Below are 24,375 nucleotides of genomic sequence, written 5' to 3' on the forward strand. Positions count from 1 at the left end.
AAAAACTCTTCTTTTCTCGTTGAATGGTCTTGGCATCTTCACTGAAAATCAATTAGCCATTGATGTGTTGGTTCATTTTTGGACAATCAATTCTATTCCATTAATTTGTAAGTCTACCCTTATACTAATAATATAACAGTTTTGGTTACTCTAACTTTATAGTGTGTTTTGAAACTCAGAAGTATGAATCCATGAATTTTGTTCTTCAAGATTGTTTTGGCTATTCAGAAGCCCTTGCAGTTCCATATGAGTTTTAGGATCAACTGGTCCACTTCTAGAACAAAAAGAAAGGAAGAAATGGCAATTGGAATTTTGGTAGAGATTGCATTGAATTTGTAGATCAATTTGCAGAGTATTGCCATCTTGACAATATTAAGTCTTCCAGTCTATAAACATGAGATGTCTTTCAATTTATTTAAGTCTTTAATTACTTTTGACAATATTTTATATTTATCAGCCTATAAAACTTGCACTGCCTTGGTTAAATTCATTCCTAAGCATTTTATTCTTTCTGATGCTGCTATAAATGGAATTGTTTTATTAAGACCTTTAAAAAAACCTTCTTGTCTTTCTCCTAATCTTAGGGAGAAAACTTCCAGTGTTTCACCATTAAGTATGATGTTTGCTGTGGGTTTTCAAAGATGCTACTTGTAAAATTGAGGAAGTTCCCTTCCATTCCTAGTTCTTTGAGTGTTTTTATCATAAAAATATGCTGTATTTTGTCAAATTTTTTCTGTGTGTATTGATACACTCATGTGTGGGTTTTCCCCCTTTATGCTTCTTACTATGATATATTATGCTGGTTGATTAAGTTAAACCAGTTTTGTATTCCTGGGATAAATCCCACTTGTCCATGGTACACAATCTTTTTAATATATTGCTGCAGTCAGTTTGACAATATTTGTTGAGGATTTTTGCATCTATATTTGTAAGAGATATTGGTCTGCAGTTTTCTTTCTTGTGATATCTTTGTATCACATTCTTAGAGGGACGCCAGTTTTGATTTCAGTTTTGCTATTCACTAGCTGAACCTGAGGAAGTCACTCAATAACTTAAAGCTTTAGACTCCTCATCTCTGGGTTAGTAATAACTCCACGGAAATTATTGTGAGAATTAAATAATATTATTATGTATTCCTTTGAAACTCTATCAATCAAGTATTTCTATCAATTTAGTAAGTGTTGGTGTGAGTGTTAATAATAGCAGTGAGTGAAGGGGTAGAATTGGAAACATATACATTAGCTAGGATAATAATTTCTCTTGATCTTCATTATAGTATTTACAAAATAAGTCACAATAATTCTATGTTACCATAGCTACATTAATAGCATTATTATAATTGTATAATAATAATGTTACTAATATTATATATCTATTGAGTGCATATTGCCCCAAGCACTTAACCTATATTAACTTATTCCATCCTCACAACAGCATGATGAAGGTGCTGTTATAGTCCCTCATTTTCTAAGTTAGGACGGTACATGAAGTGTGGATAACTTGCCTGAGGTCACACAGCTTAGAAGTCACAGAAAATCAGTTAAGTGTATGACAAAGTAAGACTCAAAAGGTCATTTTTCACCCTCAAACAGGAATTTCTTTCATGTTTATATAAACAAGATGAATCAAATTTTCTTCAAATATTCTTCAAAAATGATATGCATTTCCTGAAATAACCAATGGATTTAAATTACAATAAAATAAGAATGAATCAATCTATTTTTTTCTATCACCTTGAAAACTCATTTCTTTAAAAACTCTTTTCTATAACGTTGAATTGAATGAACATTATGCCTGTTGAAAATATCTAACTACCACCCTCATACACGTCTGCGGAGAATAGCTCTGAGGCCTTGGCAATTCAGGCAAGCGTTTCTGCAATAAAATACAACACATTTATAGAAAACATTTAATACCAATGGCTGAATATCTTCCCCTAAATACAACAAAAAAGCCATTATATAATTGCTTTTAGATCTCCAGTAATGATGTGAACTGGGGTTTATTCAGACATTCTTGACTAGATTTTGTGCTAATATGTAAGACATTATTTAAATACAAATCTAGCAATTAAAAGAGGCTCTGAATCCTAAAATATTTCTGTTCATTAACTGGGTTTGTTATTTGGTATTTCACCTAAATATTAAGGACAAGGCTTGAAATTCGTAGAAACGAATCAGAAAAAGAAAAGGAAACTCATGGTAACCTGAAGGTAAAACCACGGATGGGTATAATCAGTCTAAACGTATAATGATACATGTGTCGGCAACAGAATACGGGTGAGTTGGTATCTATGTTCTGGGGTTGCATTCTGGACATTGAGGTTGACCTGAGGGAGGTATCAGGACTGCTAATGTTTCTTGGTGTCTCTCTAAAAGGCAGGGTCCTTATTAGATTATAATCACTATTTTACATTTTTTTATGAAAAGCAGTGTTCAGAATTAAGAAATTTAAAGTTTAGCAAAGTACAGCATTGAAGAATTTTAACTTCATCAAAACTTTTAAATAATTTCCAACTAGAGGTGAGAGCCATGTGCATTTCTCTTGTTTAAATAATGTATTCAGAACAGTTTCTGAACATGTATCCAGATTTTATATTAATATAATTTAAGATAGAGATTCAGGACAAGTACATTTCCTTTCTCTCTTAGAATATTTTCAAACATTTCAGTCCATTTTCATTATCAGAATTTTTAAAAACTGTTTATAAGATTGAGATAAAAATATCATGATGTTCAAGTATGAATGATGGCCAGCAAACTTTATTTAAAACTTGAGTTTAAAGGGTTTTGGTTTAATTTCAAATTTATCGTTCATTTATGGATAGTATGTTTGGCTTTGTCAAGATGTTTTGATACATCCTCATTTGACCTTTCTTGTACTCATGTTTGAGAAACAGAAGGAAACAGAAAGTACAGTTAAAAATAATCATAATAGCAATTTCCCTACCTACTCTCCACCCTCAGCTGTGCCCACTTGCATTTGTCGGTAAGATCCTAAAATGGGAGGCCACATCTGCATGATCTCAGTGAAAAGCCACACTGCAGAATACTGAAGTCTGCTGGATGCCCACATAGTCTGAATAGTAAATGCACTGATGGCCTCTTTTGAAATAAAATAACAGTTGTGAGAAAAAAGGTTTTGGACTCTTAGCGGTAAAGTGATTTTTTTCCCATAAAATAAATTCTGTATTTGACTGAATGAAAATAAAGCAGAACTTTTATTACAAACATAAGAAGAATTACAAACATAAGAAATGATAGGGAACAAAAGGTATGTGTGACACAGAAGTTTTTTGTTTTTTTTCTGGTAAGGTCTGGCCATATTCACACTAGATCAATCAATTAGATAATTGCCCTTAAGCTATAAGTATTCATTTTTTTTTAAGTAGTCATGTTTTTGAATGAAAGATACTAACTTTCCCCACTCACAACAATATTTGGGTTCACAACTAAAGAATAAAGTAGGAAAAGCAAACAGAAAAGAGCATACCTACCAGAAAGGGCATTTTGTTTTCTTATACTTCGAGTTCTGGTATTTGAATGCAATTATCCCCCTAGAGTGATTATTCTGAAAACTTGGTGATTCCTATACACATTTAATGAAATGGATCCTATTTCCATCAAAATATGCATATAAACATGATATAAGTGTACCTACTACCTGAAACCTGTCCACGGACTTCTAAGTTCAGAACTCCAGCCTTATAGAGTCTGAGTTATTGGGACCATCGCAGACATACACCATTTTCATGCCATAAATCAAGGAGCACCCATAAACTGAAACAGCATGGGAGGAGGGATTTGGCTTCCCATCTCTTGCAGAGTTAGGTTTCCCTAGCAACTGTCCTACAGGCTATTCTAACCACGTGCTTCTGGAACAATTATTTCACACAGGTTTGATGAGAACACCTGGAGAGGAAGGTAGTAGGCTGGGGACAGATAAGGCTGTCAATGGTTGGCAGTCACTTGCTATAAGAGGAAAGAGTCTTTCCCTATAATTTCCAGTCAACTACTGACATTATAGTTAACAACTATTTGTGTGTATGCGCTTGTGCAAACTTTACATTTGTTTAATCCAACGATTAGTCAAATTAACATATATTTCCCTGTACATTCACTACCAGAGAGCCACAATATAGTATTTATTTTCATCACTTATGTGGAATTTAGAGAAATGGATTAATTCATATTCTATACTTTTACCAAAATATTAATTCATATATGTACTGCAAATATGACTGATAAATGAAAATAACCAAAATAAACAACTAACTTCTATTTTGTGAGAAAATAAGTATGCAGTAGTTTTAAGTATATCCTAAACTCATGGTTTCCCAAATGTGCTGAACCTTAGAAAAAACCTGGGAGATTTTAAAAATCCCAATGCCAGGTAATATCCCATGCTAATAAAATCAGAGTGTCTTGCCGTGAGGACCAGGCCCCAGTTTATTTTAATTAGTAAATATTTTGTTTACAATTTCTGTATCTATGTTTATAACTTATATGCACCCATCAGTTTTTTTACTGAATCTATTTGACATATAACTTTGTATAAATTTAAGGTATACAATATGTTAATTTGATACATTTATGTATTAGAATATGATTGCCATGAGCAATACTTGGCACCTCTATCAATTACCTAGTTACCCTTTTTACCTTGGGGATGTTGCAGGTTCAGTTACAAACCATGACAATAAAGCAAGTGAAATGAAATATTTGGTTTCTCAGTGTAACTACAACTTGCGTGTACACTTTAATATAGTCTATCAAGTGTGCAATAGCATTTATGTCTAAAAAAACCAATGTATGTACCTTAATTTAAAAACACTCATTGCTAAAAAATACCAGCCACACCAGCTGAGCTTTCATCAAGGTTGTTATCTACTTGCAGTGGAGGGTCTCACCTTGATGTTGATGGCTGGTGACCGATCAGGGTAGTGATGGCTGAAGGCTGGGATAGCTGGGGCAATTTCTTGAGCTAACAGTGAAGTTTCCCACATAAATTGATGCTTCCCTTCACAAACAATTTCTCTGTAGCATGCCATGCTGTTGCATAACATCTTACCTACAGGAGAACTTTCAAAACTGGAGTCAATCCTCTCAAACATTGACACGGCTTTATCAACTAAGCTTATGCAACATTCAAAAACCTTTGTTGTCATTTCAACAACCTTCTTCTCCAGGAGTAGACTCCATCTCAAGAAACCACTTTCTCTTCTCACCTATAAGAAAGAACTCCTCATCCATTAAATTTTAAAATGAGATGGCAGCAGTTCAGTCACATTTTCAGACTCCAGTTCCAACTCTAGTTCTCTTATTATTTCCACCACATCTGTAGTTACTTCTTTCACTGAAGTTTTGAACACCTCAAAGTCATCCATGATGGTTGGAATCAACTTCTTTTAAATTCCTTTTAATGTTGATATTTTGATCTCTTCCCACAAATCAAGAATGTTCTTAATAGCATCTAGAATGGTGAATTCTTTACAGAGATTTTCAATTTCCTTTGCCCAGATCCATCAGAAGAATCACTACTTATGTCAGTTATAGCCTTTATTTCAACCTGAAAATTGCAATTACTCCTTAACCCACGGGCTACAGAATAGATACTATGTTAGCAGGCATGAAAACAGCATGAACCTTATTGTCCATCTCTATCAGAGCTCTTGGGTGATCAAGGGCATTGCCAGTGAGCAGAAATATTTTGAATGGACTGTTTTTTTTTTTCTGAGCAGTAGGACTCAACAGTGGGCTTAAAATATTCAGTATACCATGTTGTAAACAGGTGTGCTATCATACAGGCTTGTTTCATTTACATAACACATCAAAGTAGATTTAGCTTACATCTTAAGGGCCCTATGATTTTTGGAATAGCATATGAACATTGGCTTCAGTTTAAAGTCACCAGCTGTAATAGCCCCTTATAAGAGAGTCAGCCTGTCCTTTGAAGCTTTGAAGCTAGGCATTGACTTTTCCTAACTATGAACGTCCTAGATGACATCTTCTTCCCACAGAAGGCTACTTGTCTACATTGAAAATCTGCTGTTGCCTTAATTATCTTAGTCAGATCTTCTGGGTAACTCGGTGCAGCTTTTATATCTGCACGTGCTGCTTCACTGGCACTTTTATGTCATGGAGACAGACGGCTTCTTTCCTTAAACCTCACGAACCGACCTCTGGCTTCACGCTGTTCTTCGGGCAACTTCCTCACCTCTTTCAGCCTTCATAGACTTGAAGAGAGGTAGGGCCTTGTTCTGGCTTTGGCTTTGGCTTAAGGAAACATTATGGCTGGTTTGATCTTCTGTCTAGACCAAAACTTTCTCTGTATCAGCAATTAAGCAGTTCTACTTTCTTATCATTGTGCAGTCACTGGAGTAATGCTTTTAATTTCCTTTAAGAATTTTTCCTCTGCACTCACAGCTTGGCTAACTGGTACAAGAGACCCAGCTATTGGCTTATTTTGGCTTTTGACATGCCCTCCTCACTATTTTTAATAATTTCTAGCTTTGGATTTGAAGTGAGAGATATGTGACTCTTCTTTTCACTTGAGCCCTTAGAGGCCTTGTGGGGTCATTAAATTGGCATGATTTCAATATTGTATCTCAGGGAGTAGGGGAGACTTGAGGAGAAGGAAAGAGACAGGGTAAAGGCTTTTTGATGCAGCAGTCAGAATACATACACATTTATTGATTAAGTTCACCATCTTAAGTGGATATGGTTTGTGGCACCCCAAAACAATCACCATAGTAACATCAAAGATCACCATAACATATATAATAATAATGAAAAAAGTCTGAATTATCAGAATGTGGCAGAGACATGAAATGAGCAAGTGGTATTGAAAAAATAGTGCTGACAGACTTGATTCACACAGGCTCACCACAAACCTTAAATTTGTAAAAAAATTTAGTATCTGCAAAGTGCAATAAAGCAGAATAAAACAATACAGAACATGTCTCAGAAGTAGAAGTGTTGTCTTTCATATGGTAGATCTATTGTTAATTTTTTGAGGAAACTTCATATTGTTTTCCATAGTGGTTGGACCAATATATATTCCCAGCAACAGTGCATAGGGTTCTTTTTCCACCACATTCTTACCAGCATTTGCCATCTCTTGTCTTCTTGATAATAACCATTCTAACAGGTGGGAGGTGATAGTTCATTGTGTTATTATTTGCATTTCTGTGATAGTTAATAATGAGCCTCTTTTCATATGCCTGTTGTCCATTTTGATGGAAAAAAAATGTCCATTTAGTTCTTCTGCCCATTTTTAATTGGATTGCTTTTTTGTTATTACACTGTACAGGTTCTTTATATATTTTGAATATTAACCCTTATTTGAAATATCATTTGCAAAAATTTTCTCCTGTTCTATAGCATGTCTTTTCAGTGTGTTAACTGTTTCTCTTGCTCTACAGAAACTTTTGAGTTCAAAATATTCCCATTTGTTGCTTTTACTTTTGTTTTTCAGACACTATTTCTTAAAGATCCTCTGGTTTTACCAATATGCAACAAAATTTGGAACCATATTCCTAAATTCTGTCTATTCAGAGTGTAGTCCTCAGACCTGTCACAGTGGAATCACCCGAGAGCTTGTTGCTAGAAATGCAGAAACATGGGCCCTACTCCAGACCTACTAAATTAAAGTCTATATTATTAGAAATATTTCCAGGTGATTCATATGCTGAGGTTTCAAAAATATTGATTTGAGGTATGAACAATAAATTAAGCAAAATTCTTAAACAGAATAATATATGTAGAAAATAGCTTGGGCAAAAATATTAACATCAAAATGTCCATAACAGTAATCTTGAGAATACAAAAGCCTTCAGTTTTTTTTCTTTTTACTAACCTTTACCCTAACCTGATAGTCTGATTTTATTAATCAAATGTCAGGTACTTTATCTGTAAGATTAATTATTCCAACTTCTTTCCAATAAGACATTTGCGCAAGACTCAATTAGCATTTTTGACCTTGAAATGTCAGTTTTGTTATAGATCTGTATTGCTAAAATGAATGTCCGCAAGTCTTCTTCAGTGTAGTAAGAATTTTATCACAATGCAATATTTTTGCTATCATGTGAATAAATTATTGCTTTTACATTAATGCAAATACCCTTTCTTTCAGGTTTCATGGTATCCAAATTAGGTATCTTATATTGTATATTATTGCTTTCTGAGAGAGATGTATGTGAATTCCATTCAAATCTTATAATTATTCTCTACCATTCAATTATTAGCTGGATATATTGGCTGTTCGTCTAGTATGTAGCAAACATTTTTACAGGGGAAGCTTTTACAAAGTCTGTACAACTAATACCATGTATTTTTCATCTTGAAACTTGGGTTTATATAAAGCAAACATTAACAGATCTGAAGGGAGACATAGATAGCAACACAATAATATTAGAGAACTTCAATACTGCACTTTCACCAATGGATAGATCATTCAGACACAAAGTCAATAAGAAAATATTGGACTTAAATGACATGTTAGACCAGATGTACTTAACAGACATTTACAGACATTTCATCCAAAATAGCAGAATACACATTCTTCTCAAGTGCACATGGAACTTTCTCTACACAAATCATAAGTTAGTTCACAAAACAAGTTTGAATAAAGTTAAGAAGATTGAAACCATACCAAGCATCTTTTTCAACCACAATGGTATGAAACTAGAAATCAATTACAAGGAGAAAACTGGAAAATTCACAATTATGTGGAGATTAAACAATATGCTACTGAACAACAAATGGGTCAAAGGAGAAATCAAAAGAAACATTTTAAAAAATATCTTGAGGCAAATGAAAATGGAAATACAATATACCAAAACTTACGGAAAGTGGCAAGAACAGTTCTAACAGGGAATTTTATAGCAATAAGTGCCTGCATTAAGAAACAAGAAAGATAAAAAATAAATGACCTACCTTTAAACGTCAAGGAACTAGGAAAAAAAGAACCAACCACTAAGTTAGTAGAAGAATGGAAGTAAAGATGAGAGCAAAAATAAATGAAACAGAGATGAAAAAAGATAAATTGTAACATGTAAGCAACATCAATAAAAGTATAATTTTGGAAAGGATACTGGGTTTTGACTAAATGAGATAGAGATGAAAAAGGAAAGATCGCTGAAACTCAGAGCTGCTTTTCCTGAAAGATGAAAAAATATCATAGAAGAGAGTTTAGCCTAACTCATCAAGAAAAGAAGACAGAGGACTTGAATAAATAAAATCAGAATTGAAGGAGAATTACAACTAATACCACAGAAGTGGAAAGCATCAGAAGTGCAAAGGATCATATGCACAATTACATGCCAACAAATTGGACAACCTAGAAGAAATGAATACTTTCCTAGAAACATACCACCTACCACAACTGAATCATGAAGAAACCAAAAGCTGAACACACAAATTATTAGTAAGGAGATTGAATCAGTAACCTAACACCTACCAACAAGCTAACACCCAAGAGTGCTTCATTGGTGACTTGTACCAAACATTTAAAGAAAAATTTATACGAATTCTTCTCAACCTCTTCCAAACAAAAGAAAAGGAGGGAACACTTCCAAACTCATGTTATGTGGTAAGCATTAGCCTGCTACCAAAACCAGGCAAAGACACTGCCATAAAATTAAAAGCCAAATCCTTGCCAAACACAGAAAAATGAAAGAAAAAAAGACAGTTAAGTCAGAAAACTAAATTAAGAAAAATAAAATTCAGCCTGCAAACAGCAACAGTAGGTAGAACAGAGTGCTATCAAGAGGAGAACAGGGAATAGTTTCACTTCCAATGGCTGTTCTCCGATGGGGGAGTTGCAATGTTCATCTTGAGAAAAGATTTAGGATTATTCTGGTCTAAGTACATGGGGGAGAGAGGCCAGAAAGATTGGAAACCAGTTATTTTGTTCGTTTGTTTGTTTTAATGAGAAAAGGATACCATGTTTAGGGAAAAGAAACAAGTTTGGTATGTCTATAGCATAGTATGAGAGGAGGTGGGAAAGGATAGTGGACAAGATTGTATGGGACCCTATGTATCACAACCAAGGAGCCAGGCCGTTTTCCGTGGGTGTGTGGTATTGTGAGAGGTTGTAACATGTAAGCCACATCAATAAAAGTGTTATTTTGGAAAGAAGAAGACTAGGTTTCAAAGATGGAACAGGTTGAGGAAAAAAAGAAATCATCAATGACCAAGTAGGGGTTTATTCCAAGAGTGTACAAATCAGAATATATGGACAGAAAGTACTACAGTAATAAAATAAATGGGAAGAAGGGAGCAGGTTTAAATGGCATTTGGGAAATAAAATCTACAGGGCTGGGGAAAATGAAAGGAGAAGGTAGCAAGATAGGCAACAAAGTATATTTGTGGCTGGGAAAATGCTGAGGCTAATAACTTAAATAGAGAAAAATAGGAAAAAAGGGTAATTTGAGTAGGAAGGACCATTGGTAAGTTTAATTCTGGCATTTCATCTCTTTGCAAGATCTTAGCATAGCACTTAAGGAGACGAAGGTATATGCTAAGTCAGCGCTCACAGAAAAACAAGGTCTACACAAGAGAATTCAGGAGTCATTCATGCACACAAGTGACCATATGCTGCCGCGTGGTTCAAATCACTCAGAAATGGATGGAAAGGAGACCTATGTCTAAGATCCTGCAGACCGTCAATATTGGAAGAACACAAGGAGGAAAATGATTCTGCAGGCAACAATGAGGAAGAGCCGTGATAAAGTGAGAAAAACAGGAAAGAGTAACGTCACAAATGAATTTTTGTAAGAGAAATGACAGGAAATGTGTGCCAGTCAATGTCTGTTGCTGTTCAGTTTTCCCAAACAGGATACCTAACTAAGGTGTGGATTCTATTCCATTTTGAATGGCCTGATATTACATAAAACCAAAACAGGAGCCTAGCTATAGCAAAATTGTTCATGATTAACTCAATGCTGCTTAAAATTTGGTTTTAATGCATATCACAGAACAGGCATAATGAGGATGCTGGAAAATAAGAGTGGTGCCAGGCTACCTGGGTTCATAGCTTAGCTCTACCCACCACATGTGAGTTATCCTGAGGATGGTACTAACCTCCCTCTGAATTTCCTTTTTCCATGTATTAAATTGATACCATTGTTACCCTACCCATACAATTATTGGGTGGATTAAATGAGATGATAAATATCAAGCATTTAGAAAGAGCTGGCACAAAGCACATGCACTAAATGTTAGCTATTATTATAAACAAAATATTTCTTTAGCTTGGCTAGGATTTTTCCAAGGTTATATGGGTCACACAATTCCAAATAAAACAAAAAAACAAAGAGAAATAGAAATCATTTTCTAAGCAAGGCAATAAGTTTCTGGCAAATCCTCTTTTTGAACAAATTATTTTACTTGTAACCTTGCATTAGGAAAGGCAGAAACATTTGGGATAAAAGTCTTAATAGCAGGACATCCAAAAGGTTGGGCTGTGGACTCCATTGTACTGAAATAATTACAAAAGCTAGAGGAAAACATTTTATTCTGCTTCAAGGAAAAAAATGCAAAAATGGACATAGTAGATAAGGATGGCAGAATTCGTAAAATAAAAAACCAGATGTCTAAATCAAATAAGAAGTCCAGAAATTCAAACTCATCAAGTTGTGCACCTTAAATAATGTATCACTCCCTGTATATCAATAATATCTCAGTAAGTCTTTTTATTTTTTAAAGGAGAATTTAAGGGATGACCATTTAAGGTATTTAGGACATCCTTTCATCCTAGGGAAATTGATACATGCTGGAAACTGCTATTCTTCTAACTTAAAAAGTATTTTTAGAGAGACACATTTTGCCCAGTAATTTAAAACTCCTTCTGATTACCTAGAAATAATAGTTTTCATACATATATAATGTAAATCCTCTTTATTCATCTACTCATCTGCTTACCTACCTACTTATCATCTGCCTCTATGTATTTGTAGATTGTGCCAGAGTTCTGAGAGGCATGGAAATACAAGTAGGTGCATTTCAAAAATAGCACCTCAAAATATTCTGTTGACCAGTTTCAATGGGCTACAGTCATAGGTGCTTCCTTGAAGAGGGTTAATATGGATGACTTAGAATTGTGGGTCAGGTAACGCACACAGATGGAAAAATATACATTATTATTTTGGTGTGTCCATTTTAGCTCACTTTATCTTTAATTTAAAAAACGCAAAATCAAACACTTGGAGAACAGTGATGTAAAACAAGGAAAATGACACATTCACCCTCTACCAAGTACTTATATATTGAGGTTTTAGAAAGTCCTTGACACACAGGTCTATGTCCAAGAAAGTAAAAATGCTATTGTCACTTTAAAAAAATTGAATAGTTGAAATGTACAATAATAAATGCCATCATTTCTCTTACAGATTCTTTAATTCTCTTCATTAAACTGTTTAACATTTGGTGAAGATAAATCTCACTATTTGCTTTATTACTCCTTTGGCATCCATTACACCTTGATTTTCCTCTATAATTAACCACATTGGAATTTTCTGTCCTTTCTTGAGTGATTATAATGCAAAACAGTTCACTGACATAATTTTACAATATATTTCCCTTTTCTGAGTATTCTATGTCTTGTATGTTATGGGAAAAAATTCTTTGATATATTTTACATGTTATTTGACAGCTTTTATGCTTATTTGTGGCAATAGTTTCTTTGTACATGTCATATTGGCAATGGTCTAAATGTGTGTGTATAAGTTAGTAGTCACCACTGACATGCTATCTGTTAAAATAATTTTTTATTTCCTATTTATTTCTCCAAATTCTACTTATGCTTGTTTAGGAATATATGCTTCTTTGGGCACAGATGTGACAGATTTTTAAACATCCAACAGCTTGTTCCCAATATGTCATAGATTATTTTATCCATTCAAAATACAGATTCCTTTAAAGAAATAATACGCTTCTCTCTGAAAATATTTTTTGCAAGAGTAACATGATTTAAACAAATAAAATAGTATGTTTATTAGTATTTGGAGCACAGTATGACATAATGGACTGAGAATTACACTGGAATTCAGGAGTATTCCCTCTCCTGATTTCACTTTGTAAGTTTAGGTAATTTGTTTCTCTTTCCTGAATTTTCTCTTCTATAAAATGAAATCCTTAGCTGTTTCTCTGTCGCAGTGCCCATTACTTAATAAGTGACCAATGAATACCTGATGAATAAATGAGCACCTATTAAAAAGTGAGTGGGGGAAGAGGCAGGACTGCAACTAGCAGCAACCACCTCCCCAAACCCTCTTCTCCTTTATGCTACTAATCTGCCAGGGGGCATGTACACATATATATGATTTAAAATATCAAATTCCTTGTGGGCATCCACTGGCAAAGACTACACTAACATACTTTTTCTAGGCAGTTATGACCCCATAGTAGGAAACTGGAATTAAAGTTGAAAGACATAGGTTAGTTCCCTTCTTCTACAACTTTTGTAAATATGCTTCAGTTTCTTCATTATAAAATGATGTTAGCCCTTTCACAGTGTGTCTGCATGTGCTATGCATTTTTTTAAACAGATAATATATACAAAGCATTTTGTAAAATCAGAAGCTCTATAAATACTAGTTGTGATTGCAAGTAATGCGTTGTGATGCTGTTCCTAACAGGTCTGACTGGAAGAAAGGGCAACATTTTTAAAAGCGGTTTTCCCTTCCCTCCCTTCCTCAACTCTACCAGTTTGTGAACAGAAAGGTTTTCAATTGTGGAGTCATCGCCCAGGAAACTGGCGAGAAGATCGGAGTGGGGGACTCACATAAAAGACTGAATCTAATTATGAAGAAACTCAAATACAAAGCAAGGGAGACCCTAACAGAATGGAACTTTTCAAAAAAAAAAATGGCTGGAATTCTTTAATGAGTCATTTTAACTTTTCTCTAGGTCTTAACTATTTTCAAACTAATGGGAAAACAGGAAAATGGGAGAGTGGACAAGTAAGGTGGAAGGAAGGAGAGGGAGATGGCAGGAGACATCCTGTTGGTTCTCCACTCAGTTAGGTTAATTTCTACAAAAATCAGGAGCGCCATTTCATCCTGCAGCGGGGTTTTTGCAGACAGGAGGTCAGAGTGCGCAGGCACAGGCATCCCAATGCCCTGAGGTGTAGCTGTTACCTTCAAGACAGTCAGTAAACCACCATGGGCTCACATTCATAGTGACAATACTGGTATTTCACGGAGATATTTTTTAAAAGCTACCCGCCAGCATTAACTATTTCAAATTGGTCAATTACATGTTTCCTGGGTTTCAGGGAGAAGCTCACTTTCTAAAAAAAAAGCATTAAATGATCATCGGCAGATACCACTTACTTTACTTGGGGTACTAGGTAGCATGATTTAGTTGTAGTTTAGAATGATGTTTGGGGCCTCTCTGACCAATCTAAAGAACCAAAGAGTTCTTTGCTGAAAATAAAATCAGAAGCCATAGTAATGCACAACACAATTAGGCATTCGTAGAGCACCAGGCTTTGAAGGTGTGAGTTTTCCCAGTGGGTACTACATGTTACCTTCTTTGCCATGATCACGTGTTCAGGGAAAGTCAGGTATCATTCTATTTCACTGATCAGTGGAACTAAGACATTAAAGAATTTAGAACTTGTTAACTTCTTTGAGAAACATTAAATAAGTAACCAAACTGATCCACAAGTTTGGTCATATCAAACCTGGGCTTCTTAAGTCTCCCATTCTGTAGTTATTTCTGTATACAAATCTGCTCCTTGAATACAAATCATTAAATGTCTTTTATAATTAAAAATTAAAAAACTAAAGTAGAAATATCATTCAACCAAGTAACTCCACTTTTAGGAATATACCCAAAGAAAACAAAATCCCTGTTCTGAAAAGATATATGCACCCCTGGGTTTATTGCTACATTATTTACAATAGCCCAGATATGGAAGCAACCTAAGTGTCCATCAATAGATGAATGGATAGACAAGATGTCATACATATACATAATGGAATAATATTCAGCCATAAAAAAGAAAGAAATCCTGACATTTGCAATAACATGGATGGATCTAGAGGGAATTATGATCAGTGAAATAAGCCAGATGGAGAAAGACAAATACCATATGACTTCACTTATTTGTGAAGTATAATATAAACACAAATATAAATACAAAGCAAAACAGAAGGAACAAAATGGCAGTAGACTCATAGACACTGAGAAGTGACTGGTGGTGACCATGGGAGAGGGGCTGGGGTGGGCGGGTGGTGAGGGGAAGTGGGAAAAAGGGGCAGAAAAATTCTCAATCATAGTATAAGTTGGTCACAGGGATGGTAGTACAGCATCTAGAATATAACCAATGATTCTGTAACATCTTCCTATGTCAACAGATAGTAGCTGTACTAGTGGGGGTGAGGATTTAATAATATGGGTAACTGTTGAACCACTGTGCTGTATACTTGAAACTAATATAAGACTGTATATCAATAAAAAAATGCAAACATTAAAAAAAAACGTTATTTGGAGGTGAGTTTCCGGCTGGCTACAGTTATCTTCAAACTGGTTTCTTTATATGCATACTGAACTTCTTTAGTCTAGTCTTAAGATTGTGGCTGGGGTTGTCCTTAAAACACAAATTTAGTCACGTCCAAGGACACTTCCTTCATTACCTCATGCCGAGAGAGCCACATTTGCTTCTTTCTCAAGGGCACTCTGACCTTGGACTTTTTTGGAGCACTCTTCTTCTAGACGCAAGTGCAATTTGTGCTTCCAAGTTTGTGCTTCCATTTTGTATGGCTGATTGAGTTAGGCCTCTGCTTTCTAGAAGCTCCTCAGAGAGGTCCCGTATGTCAAAGAGTCCTCCACACCTACACTCACTTTCTACCCCCTTACCTCCTATATTCCCAGCCCCTGAAAGAGGGCCAAAATAAGGCTCCACAAAAATATGTTGAACGAATAAAAGAACACATAAATGGATGAATTCAGTTGAGAGAGGAGAGATATATCGAGGTTGGGTTTTTATCCACCTTCGGCTGTCCATAGGGACATATTCGTAAGTGTATTAGAGATGTGAGCAACTGCTTAATGAAGCAGTTTCTTTCCAGAAAATCTCTAACTCTCTGGCTGTTTAGGTGATTTAAAATGACACATTTTAAAATTTGGCTCTAGAAAAAAATCAAAAGATAAGGATTATACTTCAGTAGGTACTAGTCTATAGAAAGCAGTGTTCACAACAAACCAGCCCCCACTCAGTTTTCAGTATCTGTTACTCAATCCATTAGCCTGAGCTAAAACACTAGCACCGTGGCAGCAAAGGCATATTTGCCTTGCAATACTGGCCATGTTTTATCCAGTAGAGATTTACTTTTAATGAATTATTAGTTTATTCATTAGCTTTTTAAAGTTATTTATTTATTTGATCACGTTCACCTCTAAAGTTTAAATTATAGGATCTCAAGCACCTACGTTTTGTTTAAAGGAGCTCGTGTTACTTGCTGGAGACTAACATGCAAACCACATCTTCCTTAAAATGGATTAAATCTCATCATCTTGATCATATGGGATATCTTTATAGGTAAATGTTTCAGGAAAAAGAAATTTTAACTATTTCATCTTTTTGGCATGCTTGAGCACTTTTAGAGCTGTTTTCTTTTCTCTTTTTCTTTCACATATGGCTTTTTCACCGATCATGTAAAATGGCATTAGAACAAATAGTTCTAAAAGTTATTGTTCCTAACCATAAAACGAGCTCTAAGTTTCTTGTACCTGCATAAAGGAAAGATGACAGAGTATATCATATTTAGAATATCAGCAATAAAAACTAGGAGAGGAAGAAACATGAGAGAAGAAAGTGCTTCTGGCCACACTTTAAATAATCAGACCCTCATTCTTGTATGTCTTAGAATCTGTTCTTCAGTTTCTTCTGTATCAACCCAGCACATTTTCAGTAACAACTAAATCTTATTTTAGGTTTTACAGTCTAGAGTGCTTTCATAAAAATTATCTCACTGGTTCTTCACGATTACCGAGTAAAGCGGGTGCTAACATTTATATATATATATATTCTTACATTGAACCGACCTGAGAATGACATAATCATGTCCCAAAGCAAGGACATTTGGCTCTGCAACTCTCCCTTTTTCATTTAAATCATGCCGTTTCTTTGACTTCTTAGATTTAAATTGCACTAATCATCTACCTAGCTACTCTCTCAAAGCTCTCTGAGTTTAGGGCAATAGTGAAGGATAATCGTTCATTGTAATTGCCCAATACTTCTAACTACCAAAAAAAAAAAAAAAACCGCAGAGCTCTACCTGTCTGAAGTGACAGAGTACATCTTCGGAGAGTCTATCTTGGGAGTTTCTGAAGCCTCGTTACCAGGAAAAAATTAATTAATTAATTAGCAAATCTGCTGCTATATTGATTCCTCCTTTCTGTTTTGACATGAAATTGGATCCATCTTAGAGCTCTGTTCCTAAAGAATTTTAATAATCCCAGGACAATCCAGGCTGCTGTTTTGACAGAGTGTAAGGCAGGTTATAGCTGGCTGCCTTTCAGGATGTTGGCACTTAAAATGTGGCCAGCATACACGATGTGTTTGGGATTTGACTTAAAGGGATTTTATCCCTGAATTCTGTCATTTATAGAAATAGAAATTAATTGCAGAAAACCAAGGGATGGGAAATTATTTCATCACGGTGTTTAATGCTCATTTTTGTACTCGTGAATATTACTCACTCAAGGCCCCCGTGGCAGGAGACCTTAGTGCTTCCCCCCGATTCTCCTCCCCTCCTGGGGTCACAGAAGGCTGAGACTTCCTACCATGGGACTGTTTCTGGATAATGGTTGGTGAGAAGAAAAGACGAAGCATTTAATTTCTGGTATGGGATCCTGCAGTGCTCCCCTCCCATGCCTCGGCAACTGAGGAGATGCCCCCAGTTCCAGATGACCTGGTGGCAAGACGGAGAAGTCTCATCAGCCGGAGCTCCCACGTGGAGCAGCACGCCCTGTCACACCACGTAGGTAGGCTATGTAGGCAAGCGTGGCAAAGGAGCCTTTCTGGGGTAAGCCACTGAGATTTAGGGATTATTTGGGTATTGTCCTTCCTAATTAAAAATCCTAAGGCTATATTCAAAAAGAGCATAGAAATTGGATGCAAAAGATCTAGATAACCCTCAACTTATAGCTTTGTCAAATTGGGTCAGTCATTTAAATTTGTGGAGTTTCATACTATTCTTTTCTAAATTAGAGAAGATAAAAGACTTCCTATCTACTTGAAAAACTATGAAAATCAAATTGCATAGTGTAGGTTGAGTCACTCTGCAATATATAGTCATAAATGTGATGATGTATTTTTTTATTCCTTTGAAAATGATTTCCTGATTAAGGGAATTTCTCTTCCCAATCTTCTACATACCATGTTAATAGAAGGAGACAAGAAGATCAGTGTTGGCGTGTGGGGGTAGAAAGATGCCATTCTCTGTTTTAATCAATTATTATAATTATTCTTTGGCTCTGATTATCAAATGCAAGAGTTCTTAGTATTCCAGTCTCAGGGTCAAACTCATGACATACAGTTGTTTCAAATTTGTATGTTTTTCCTCTTTAATTAGCTTTGAGCTTCCGAGAACCAAGATATTTCCTTATGTTTCTTGTAACACAATGTGGAGTACAAAGTAAACTATGTGTTAAAAGTCCATCAAATAGTTTCCATTATTTTGTGGATTCGTAAGCCTGTTGGCCAGTTTAGCAAAGCCAGAGTCATGCACCAGGCATCTTCTTAACTGATTGAATGGGTACAACTGAGATTGGGCACAACTATGAAAGGCATACAACTAACTTCGTACATTTTTAAGCCATAAAATCTGACCATGCTTTGAATTTTCCCAACAGAAGAGATGATGGGGACATGGTGTGACTCTAAACTGCCACTTAAACCTCTCTCCATTGAAGATACAAAGACAATGCAGTCATTAGACACTCTAGGTAGTGGTTAAATGTGGGCACTCTGAAGCCAGTCTGAATTCCATCTCCACTGCTTACTCAGGTTCCTTGAGCATATAGATTCTCCATGCCTCAATTTTTTCATCTATAAAGTGGGTATAAAAATAGTACATAACTTACACAGTACTTTTGAAAATTAAAGAGTTAACACATAAGAGGTGTTTAGAGAAAGGTCCAAGCATAGGGAGCACTAGAAGACTTACTGTTACCTCCTTTAGATCAAACTCCAAGCTATTCTAACACAATATGAAGGTACTGGGGGCTCTAAAGGTGACAAGAGTTTGTGGGAAAGGATTGAGTTTTTTTAGCAAATTTCACGAACACATCACAGCAGCAGAAGATGAGTTACAATTCTGTTATGAACCTTTTATGATTTCATGATTGACTCGAGGTCTATAGGACTGTTCAATCTTTAGAGCCCAGATTTGTGTTTCCACAGGCCACCACATTCAGGTGAACAGATTATGCTTTACATCTGAACTGAAATCAAATCGTCACAAAATTATGTCTTTCCTTATTTCTAATAAAAGTCCACGTGTTTTCCTGGTTACTCAAACATGAGACGACAGTGTCATGTTTTTTTGATCCTGCACATACACACCTCCCTCTTTCAAACTCAATTAGTAGCCAAAACTGGTCAAATATTTTCACAGTTGAGTTTTTTCCACTGTTGCCTTTTCACAAATCCAGGCCTTCATCTTCCCACTGCCTCATTGCTCTGGGCTTTTCACCACATTCCTCGCTACCAGGGAGCCTCACCTCCTGCTTGCTAAAGCAAACTGAAGAGCTGGTTTTTATTTTTCCTTCCAAGGATATAGATTTTAGAAAGTAGCCATTTAGGTTCATTTCTACCACTAAAATTATTACATTATTTAAGCATGAAATCATTAAAATAAGTAATTGTTAATTTTATTTCTAATATGGTAAACCACACGTGAATTTAAAAGAATAGCAATGCCCTATTTCAATAATATATATCTCCATACTAGCATGCAAATGGATGTTAATGAGTTCAAATTCAATTAGAAATTCCTTTCAGATCATTATGTGATAGTTGAAAGCTTTGAAGTAGGTATCATATTTTTACTTTGGACATTGGCTATTTCTGACATAATGCATACCTTTTTTGAATTTTATAAGGACTTCCATAGTATGCATGTGTATATGTGTGTACACTCATACATATACACACACAGTTATGGAAAGAAAGCAAGTAGGAGGACCATGCACATCAGCTTCAATTTTGTATACACAAAAATACATGTGGGAAGGGACTGAAAAATGTAAGAGCAGGGATAGGAAATGTCAACCTTGATAGGTTATGCTGAGGGAAAATTTTACTCTAAAAATGCATCTTACCATTTAACATATTGGTGTTAAGTTGATTTTATATTCAACATGAACATGTTGTGTCTATAAGCAATTAAATCTAGATTGTTATGCTAAAAAGCTAAGACTTCCTTTGCTTAGTGGAGCTCAGCATTTCAAGGCTCTTAATCTGCGATTGTCATTCATACCAATTTTTAAAGAGTTGTTTGGATGTAACTGCACACCACACAATTACAATACTGCTGCCCCAAAGTGTCTGTGACTTAAAAGCTGTCGTCACCATGCATCTATGGAGTCCAGGTGAAAGGCTGTTTCTCTCCTCTAAAGGATGGCACAAAAATTGACCTCGAACAAACAGAAAGCACTACACCTCCAAACACTCTGGTTTGGTTCTCATGATGTGCAGGATGAACATAAATGAGAGGTCGGTCTGCTGCAGGGCTCCACTGTCTTCCTTCCACTGCCCCAGACAGGAGAGCTGACGCCAGGCTCTATTAGGCATCCTACTGGAGTGCCTCATCTTTGAATGAAAGGAAAGAACTTTGCATTAAATCCATACTCTCAGCCAGCTTTTTCTCAAGTTTGAATGAAAAACATAGCTTGCACATGCATCTGTGACTATTTTTAAAACATATTTAGATGTCTCTTTAATGAAATCAATAGTCATTAACAGCATTTTCATTTTATAATAGTAGTAAACCTACAAAAGTCAATGACTATTATGAGTGTATATAGTAATAAACATCTATGTATGTGTATATGTATGGATATATGGATATATATATAATTTGCTAACAATAAGGAATACTCATAAAAACAAGTTTGAGATCCATCATTATGTCTCCTGAACTCTTTTTTACAAACACACATATTTTAAATTGAGAATGCAAAACCTAGGAAAAGTAAGTAGGTTTTTACCCTGACTGAAGTCTGAAGTCTCTCTGAAGTGCAATGGTGATAATTATGAATCTTAAAGATGTTCGGACTAAGTGGGAAAACATATAGTTACTAATTATCTATATGTACTATTGGCACAGAAAAAGTGAATATTGACTCACTAAGCATGCCATTCCTGGAGTAGGTTAACAACAGAGATGTTGTATGATTTGCATCAAGAACAAGGAAGAAGAGGGGGTGGAGCACATTAAAAGTCAATGTTGCTAAGAAAAGATAGGTCTGAACCGTCACTCAAAGTTGAGGTACTCCAGTAGGATGCCGAGGAGAGACCGGAGTCAGCTCTCCGGTCACACTTAAAGGGATGGATTTCTTGACTTCATCAAAGTAGAGATTTTTAATTGCAGAAAATGCTGATATACCATTAGATATATTTGAAGATACCCTTTAAGCCTTGTTGAGTAATGGCAAGGTGCTAGTTTTTTCAAGTCAACCCCACTCTTTTCTGAATCCTTAGCTTACACTCACCACGTGGAATCTCACTTTGCATTTTGAAGTTTAGGGGGCATTTGCTCTTTCCACTTCCTCCTTCAGTGCCTAGACTTTGTTAAATCCTGATGGTTATGTCTCGTGAATTTTAAGGACATTCTTTTTGTACATGAAGATTTGCCCAAGTCAGAGATGCTGTCTTTGAGGAAATAGCAGACCTGATATATTATAAAAATGTATTCAAAATACACAAAATATCCACATGGTTCTAAATGACAAGATCCTAGGTGAATTTAATTTTTCTTTTCGCTTGGTAATATTTTCCATTTTTATTTATGAAATGAATACTAAGTAACTATGTAAGAAAATAAAAATTAGTTTATAATGCCTACAGAGACAGATAAAGATGAAAACTTAACAAAAGCACTAAAAATTTAGAACAGTATTAAGAGTATCTGTACTTATTCTATACCAGATATATAACCTAATTTTTTTCTTACAACATACTGATGGACTGGATACCCTTTTAAAAAACAAAATAGTATTTACAAGTTGTTTCTGTGTCGTGGGGGTGTAATGGTTCAAGGAACAAAATAAATACGGAGCATTATAGAAAAACCCTGGAGTATGAGGGAACTTTGAATCTTCAAGGATGAGGCTTGAGATTTAAAGGTCAGGCCATGGTCCATAAGTTGTGTTAAGAATGTGTGTCTTTTCCCTAAGAAGAATGAAATGTCATTGAAATATTGTCAGGAGAGGATTGATACTATTGGACTCAACCTTTCAAAGTATCATTCTGGCTGCTGCATGGGAAGTAAACAGAAAGGAGAGAAGAGTGGATGAAGATCTATGACCCAGATGGTGATGGCTTTGAACAAAACAGAAATGAATCCAGAAATATACTGTAGATGAGATTCGTAGAATCTGGTGTTGGAGAAGAAAATGAAAGAATACTCCCAAGGGTCCCTCTGGTACAAGGGGCTGCATGGTGCTGACATTCACACTGGGAACCCTGGAAGAGGATAGCACTGGGAGCAAAGATTGCAAACGACATGTCATCCTGAATTTGTGCTGCCTTTGAGCTTCACAAGTGAAGTGGTCAAGTAGGAAGTTAGATTTAGAGTCCCGTAATTCAGAGAAAGGTCTTAGAGAGGAACCCTTGTGAACCGCTCCGTATATAGATCAGTGACTGACCTGAATGAAGGGGAGAGTACTTACAGAAAAGGGAAGGGGTGAAGCCTTCTCTGAGTCCAATTCTCGACACCTAAAATGGGTTTTGAAACATGAGTAGGGGTAAATCCAATGAAGACATGGTGGTGTGAAACCTCATACTGGATTCAGGAAAATACACGCAGGCTGGTGTTACTAAAATAGAAAGTGAGAGAGAAGGAGTGGAAGTAGATTAGCGAGTTAGAGAGAACATGCTCTTGAAGACAACTTGCTTGGGAGTCGGAATGCTACTTTGAAGAAGTGGAATGATTAAAGAATATTGGCTGAGAAGATGCATGACAGATTTGTATTTTAGATAGGAGACACTGACTAGGGCCTAGAGGATGAATTTAAGAGCCAAAAGACTGGAATGAGGAAAATCTGGTAAGTGGCTATTATGCCTCTGGAAAAGGTACTGAGAGAAGGGCTAATTGAATAGAGAGGAAACAGACTGAAAAATTTATGAAGCATGGTACTGTGTTTGTCAAGTTCTGGAGAGTGAAAAGAAAGGGACTGTGGCATGACTCGGTGGTTTCTGGTTTTAACGACTAAGCAGATTATAGGGTCATTTATGGAGGTTGGCCTACTTGGGGAGGAGCCTCAGGTTTGGACACGCTGACTCTGAGATGAGTTTGAGATAATCAAGGGCACGTAGCCAATATTCTGACACATGAGTGAAAATACTTAGGGATGATTTGGGCTGGAGAGAAAATTTTACCCTACAAACAGTCATCAAAACTAGGAGAGCAAATAAAACTGCACAATTAGTATCCATAAAATAATGGTGAAAGACAATTTACTGAGGAACATGGATTTTAAGGGTTAGGCTGAAAAGAGATGGGCAGAATAAAAACAAAATGAAACAAAAATCAGATTTGTTAAAGAAAACCATGAGAAACAAAAAAATTTCCCAAGTGGGAGGTCGAGAGTGTCAGCTGCAGAGGGGAAGCATTGGATTTGAAAGCAGGGTGTGTGTCACTTACATCTATCCTGCCTTCTTTTGATGTTTCCAAACCTCTTTACAATGATGCTATTCTGTTAAATCAATGATAAGGAGTTCTCATATGTCAGAGGGGCGTGCATCCATTACATCCCATGCCTCCTGCTGATCACAACTAAAAAATATATATTTTTAAAATTCAAAGCTCCTACTACCCGGGTACTCTAAAAGTAAATAAAAACAAGCAGATTGTGTGGAGGAGTCAAAATCTAGAGGAAAAACTGACAAGGGTCTGAGTTTTCCTTTTGTTTTTCTCTTGAGGCTTTCTCCCAGGGGCAGTGCTAGTGACAAAACAGCACGGTGACCAAATCCCCCTGGAAAACTCCGGTTCCTACAAGAGGAACCAGGAAAAGGACCCTGTGGATGGAGAGGGTGCAGGGAGGGGTTAGAATAAGTCCAACTGTTCCACCATTGAGAGGAGCATTTATCGGAGATCTGGAAACCCTGTTCCAATCTCTGGGTTCCCAACTTAGACCT

General features: G+C 35.9%; 1 long non-coding RNA gene across 1 annotated transcript in view; it reads right to left on the reverse strand.

Annotated features, from left to right (window-relative positions):
* LOC140846793 (uncharacterized) overlaps positions 1 to 24,375 on the reverse strand; it is a 156,947-nt gene continuing 132,572 nt past the window's right edge. The window contains exon 3 of the long non-coding RNA XR_012126200.1: positions 1 to 274. This is a non-coding gene — a long non-coding RNA (uncharacterized lncRNA). The remainder of the gene's footprint in view (positions 275 to 24,375) is intronic.

Source organism: Manis javanica, chromosome 16, assembly GCF_040802235.1.
Source record: "Manis javanica isolate MJ-LG chromosome 16, MJ_LKY, whole genome shotgun sequence".
Taxonomy (NCBI): domain Eukaryota; kingdom Metazoa; phylum Chordata; class Mammalia; order Pholidota; family Manidae; genus Manis; species Manis javanica.